Source organism: Procambarus clarkii, chromosome 2 (genome assembly GCF_040958095.1).
Source record: "Procambarus clarkii isolate CNS0578487 chromosome 2, FALCON_Pclarkii_2.0, whole genome shotgun sequence".
Taxonomy (NCBI): domain Eukaryota; kingdom Metazoa; phylum Arthropoda; class Malacostraca; order Decapoda; family Cambaridae; genus Procambarus; species Procambarus clarkii.
Window position 1 is genome coordinate 14,912,267 of NC_091151.1, and position 5,763 is coordinate 14,918,029.

The 5,763-nt window shown below is 43.1% G+C and overlaps 1 long non-coding RNA gene across 1 annotated transcript; it reads right to left on the reverse strand.

Moving 5' to 3' along the window:
* Positions 1-798: 798 nt before the first annotated feature.
* On the reverse strand, positions 799-5,203 carry LOC138364262 (uncharacterized). Its single transcript, XR_011228377.1, has 2 exons — positions 4,738-5,203; positions 799-3,655 (listed from the first exon to the last, which is right to left on the reverse strand). It is a non-coding gene; the product is annotated as an uncharacterized lncRNA (long non-coding RNA).
* Positions 5,204-5,763: the final 560 nt, after the last annotated feature.

The following is a 5,763-nucleotide window of genomic DNA, read 5'->3' on the forward strand; positions in this document are numbered from 1 at the left end:
GGGAATAACACTGTTCTTATTCTATGGAGGAGACTTAAGATCACTCTCGAATGTTTTGTAAATGCAGCTAGTAAGGGAAATTGGGCAGAACGTATTATCTTTATTTAACTTGGTAATTGGAATGATTATACTGTTGGTCAAAGAGATAGGAAGTTCCCCAGCTACATAGCTCATATTATATATCTCAAGAATGGGATTTCCTGGTACTAGAGGAAGCAAACAAAATGCCATAAGTGGTACCATCCTCATCGGGTGATGTGGCTTTGCCTTTGTTTAGGACGAAAAAAAAACTCTGTAAATGGCAGGTTGCATTCATCTTCCTTGTGGATCATGAAGTCAACGAGCCTTTCTAGATCTCCGTAACCAACATTTAATCTGATTATGATCTGGGGGAAGATTATTGAAGCTAGAGGTGGTTGCCCAAGCATCGACAACCTCGTTTGCTCTGTGTAGATGGTGAGGGTGAGACACTTGAACGATCTTATCGCCTTTGAATATTCTTCCATGCCTGGCTGAGGGGGTGTGAGAATTTTGACTTCACAAGTGTCCCAGTTATTTTGCCTGAGATGTCATGCGCTCCTTCGCCTTGGCTAGGGCTTTCTGAAAGAGCTTGAGCATTGCTGGCGTACGTGTTTCCCTATATGCAAGTCCAACTGTTTAGCAGTGCATTTCTAAGTACGCAGTTTAGGGTCATTGTAATAGACATGGTGTTTATTACTTTTCACATCGTTCCGACCACTGGTTGGTGCGGAGGGCCGAATTAAAGGGTCAGCGAACATCTGAATGTTCTGTACTAGATCGTCGTTAAGTATCTCGACTGTGGAGGGATCATAAGTGCTGTAACACTGACACATGAGTGACAAAGTCTTTACGGCGAGCAGGAGGAACACTGAGCCGTTTGCGTTTAAAAACCACCATGCAGGATGGTATTTCAGATACAGAGTAGTCAATCTAGGATGATCTGACAGTTTTTTTCTGATATCTTGTATAACTCATGATATTGTAACATATCTGTTACAATAGATGTGGACCAGACCAGAGTGACGTTGAAACCAACACAGAGGTCTAGAATGCCTCCACAAATGTGCGTGGGTTCAAGGTCGCCCACAATCTGCACATCTTCGTGACTATTTAGTAGCGACAGCAGTTGATTCCCATTCCCGTTACTGAAGCAAGAGCCACCAATGTCCTTGTGTCTAGCATTGCCGTCACCAAGAATGATTGTGGGCTCTGCTTGAGCGCAGGCCGGAAGATCAATATAATTTAACTCTCCTGCTGGAGCACAGATTAAATACATTGAGGATAGAGTTGCCCACATAAGTACTCACTACATAATATTCTTGCCCCTCAGTTTGCTTTTCTCGAAGAAGTTGATGGGTAGGGATTGTTTGATTTATAGAATGAAAGAGTTACTGGATCTGAGGGAGTAAGCAACAAATGAGACCAATTTTGAGGGCGAGGTTCTTGCAGGAACTCTGCACTCCTGGAGACTTACAATATTGCTGTGTTCAGTTGTTACTTTATGATGTAAATTACAGAACTTTTTGACGGTTGCAATGATCCAGCTAAGGATGGATAACTCATTTGTACATTTCAAGTAAGCATTATATAGATTTATATTATTAGTCCACTTGATATATATTATCACTAGATACAACTCCAGGAACATTTCTTAGCATATTACCAATTTCCCATTTTGCCTCCAATTGCCTAGTACACTGTTTGCTTTTTCATCTACTGAGTTGTTTCCAATATATCTTAGCACAGCTTTTGGCAGTTAACCTGCTTGAGGGGGGCTCCACTACACAAGGAGGATTCCAGGTCACTGGAAGTGTCACCTGATTGGCAAGGGAGCACATGTTTGGAGGGTTCAGTGGTGGAAGGAGGGTCGGGGGAGGGAGGGTGCTTACAAGTTCTCTCATGCCCGTGAACAGCTCTGCAATGTTGCCAGTGGTTTTTTTTCTCATTCCATGAGAAGTTCACGATGGTCAGCATCTGCTTAATCAGTGGAGCAACCCAGTGACGAGTTGATATGGAGGTTGAAGTTGCGATCCGTCTCAGTTTGACCCTGTTGGTTATCTCCCAACTTACAGTTTTTTGGGGTCCAGCTGTGGGAGGTCCCCCCCCCCCACAGTAGGTGACAGTCCCAGACCTGGGGAGTTACCACTCTACATCAAGGGCGTGTCCACTACTGGCAGAACCGGGTTGTGACCATTCTACATCAGGGGCAGGCCCTCCACTGGCAGAAGTTACAGCACCTGGTACTTGTGAGGAAACAGGAATGATGGCAGGATTCTTTGGTCTGGCACTGTCCCCCTTGTGCACTTCGTAATTACCAAGTGGTGAGTTTTGTAGCCAGCTGGAGCGAGCATCATCACCAGATGGCTTTGAACAACGAGTGGAGCTGGAGGTAGAACGTGGCCACCTCTTCATGGTGGTGTGGAGGGGAAGGCGATGGGAGGCAGGTTCCTGGCACTCGACATGCATTAGGTTGAACCGAAACCTGCCGTCTGGCCCCTGGTGCACGTGGTGGTTGGCAGATGGTAAAATATTTTATAGCCAGTTGCTACGAACACAACGTCCAGATGGCTCTGTACAGGTAGAACCAGCATCAGTACCTGGCAACCATCCTCCCGGGTGGGCCCGGCCGGGCGCCCACGGTAAACTGTCATGGATGAAAAACTCTTGGCGATCATCCGGCCTGGAACTTGCCTTCTTTGTTAGCTTGGAAAAAGAGTTATATCCTCCAGTGACATTAGTAGCCAGCAACGTTCCCAACAAAACCATAGACCCCTTGAGTAGTCTGGTATCCCTGCTCTAAAACCTGTTATCCTGTGGTCATAGGAGCTCTGCCAATTATATAATCTTTTCTCCCCCAATAATGAGGGACATTTAGCGCTAACAACAAACCATAAACACAACGTTACCCAAATCCGGAGACCCAGAAACGTTCACCTCTAACACTTCACAGGGCTGCCACCCGACCACAATATTTGTCGATTTGCATAATTGCTGCAGCGCTCATGGACTACCACCAATACATTGTGCAAGATGCGGATGATGGTCACATAGCTGCAAGTGCTCAGCCTCCCGAAACTGTGTCCGACGGTATATTCAGCTTGCTAGGTTTAGCCCCGGTACTTTCCCCTCACGCTAAAACTTTCCTCTTGCAGGACAGTCTCGACTCCGGCTGAAGCATCACTCTGGTAATTTTTGTGTTTATAATTGATTGGACTGGTGGGATAGAAGTGATTAACAGAAGGGTGGATGGAGAGGGAAGAGGATTGAAATGTACCCAAAAAGGTTAAATAAACATTAACATGTTACACCACAACTAAATGTTCAAATTACTGGGCAGAATAATTTTTTACCACTCTGAAGTGGTTAATGCATAGTTCTTAGGCTATACCTATTAGAAGGTCACTGCTTCAAGGTATAACGTGTTAAACTATTAAAATTAATAAGCTAATTCCCTTCACCTATTGTACTTGTGGGAATATATATACACTCCATTATGACCAACTACGATTCGAGAGAAGTTTTCCCAAGTAACTTTAATCCCTCCATACCTGCAGTGCCGTTGTACGAGACCAATTTCTTGGGTCTGGTTGATCATACCTGCAGTGCCGTTGTATTGATGCACTCTCGTACATACCTGAAATTACACATTATATTAAATGCCTCAAAATGCTAAGTTGAACACATCATCGTTTGAGAAATATCCCGCTAGTCAATCGATCAGGTCAAACTTTCGTTGTTATAAAAAGCCAACCTACCACAGAATGGCAAAACCTAACCTCAGACCTGACTCATCCACAGCTCGTTCTCAACAATGGCCAAGTGGTCGTTAACCCGGCAGCCAAACATGAACGTTCTCATTACAACGGCCAAGTGGTCGTTAACCCGGCAGCCAAACATGAACGTGAAGAACGCTTCACATTTACCTTGTCCTCAGTCTATGCTCGTCCATACACTGATCCACAACAGTTTATTAATTTTAACACATTTACTTAAAAGGTTTCTTATACATGAACTATTACATATTATTCATTATTAATTACGCGAGGGAGACAGGGTTGAATGTACTCTTGTTATAATTTCCTTCAACTATCATAAACCTATACACTATTATACAATAATATTTACTTTTATGACAAAATACAGTACTTGGTTACACAGGACGTTAATGGCAATTAAGACGTCTCTGGGGTTGGCGGCAGCGTGGACGACACTGACTCAGGATGGCTAGTTTCATTCACATAGGATGGGCCAGGAGGGAGGGGGAGTGGGATGGGACGCTCGTTAGATTGAAAGTCTTTGGCCCATATTTCAAGGATTGAAATACCATAGTTCACAAGAAACACCTTATAACTGCCAGAATTTAACTACTAATTTTGTAAAAAAAAACTTCGCCTGCTTATGGTCGAATGGTCTATTTCACTATATAGTCGACACAGGAGCCGCTGTTTTGGAACAGTTAATCACATAGCAGTCGTTTTAAAATTTATTGTTTTAATAAGCTTTACCAAGTCTTAAGCTAGGTAAAAGTCTACTTATAGACAGTTATATTACTCAATATCATTACATTTACAAAAGAGTAAACCTGAGATAAAGCTTTACTTAAAGTAATTAAATTAACATCTTGTAACTATGCTTATTTAGATAATCAGCAAATATAGACCATTCTACCAAGAGAATACAATGTGATAAAATAACTAATCATCTAGAGTAACTTGCCTGTAAGCCTGGCGCAGGTAACCTCATGCACAGGACTGTCCAGGTGACTAATTTAGTAAAACCAATGAGGCGGGCGCTGAGCAGCACCTCTCCCCACGCCGGCCCGCGCCACACTGCCCGCCGCGCCTCTTGACTAGCTTGGCCTGATGGGTCAACTACCTGTGACGTCATTCACCTCACCTGACACGAGGCCGCCTCACATACAAATAATTCACAAGTAAAGTCACTTCAACAATATTAATATAGAGTTTATTTCTATTAATGTGAAGTATGAGCAAGTGTGAGTATGTATTAAAAGCACATACTTCACTACTGGACATTAAACCCACTACCACACCACCTAGTAGCTTGGAAGCTCCATAACACCTTCTGTTGAGCTCAACCCCCGCAAGCACAACTACGTAAATACAACTAGATGAATCCAAGAGACTTTACCGGCAGTGACCATTACCTGTAGCTCCCTCATGCTCACCTGTAGCTCCCTCATGCTCACCTCCCTCGGACACACCTGCAATAGAAAGGCCCTTTTAAATATGTTTCGAGCAAATTAACTAGTGCATAAGACTTTAAAATATCTGTTCACATCTATACAAGTACAAATGTTTAAAGGATATTTGTAGACATTCTGGAAATAGAAAAGGAATAAAATGCAATCATAACCATTCCCCCCAAAAATGTCAAAATATACTAAGGAAAGGAAAATGTAGCTTTGAATCAACTTGTAGATGTCTCCATCCTGACATGTACGAATCCTCACTCGACGAAAAAAAATGCTATGCCCTCAGCTGTCCATAAGCGGAAGGCACAGAACGCTAAACAGTGGCAAGCAAGAAAATGGCTTTGAAGAAAAGCCAACAATTTATTTTATACCCAGGCGAAAGAGGTTTTAAAAGGTTGAACAGTGTGTATGGAACTGGTTGACCCAGTTGCTTACCAGAATCACGCATGCAATTACACCCCACAACAGAGCTACAGTTACAACAAGCAACAACCCTGCAACAATCAGTACTGGTCAAAATATAAGCG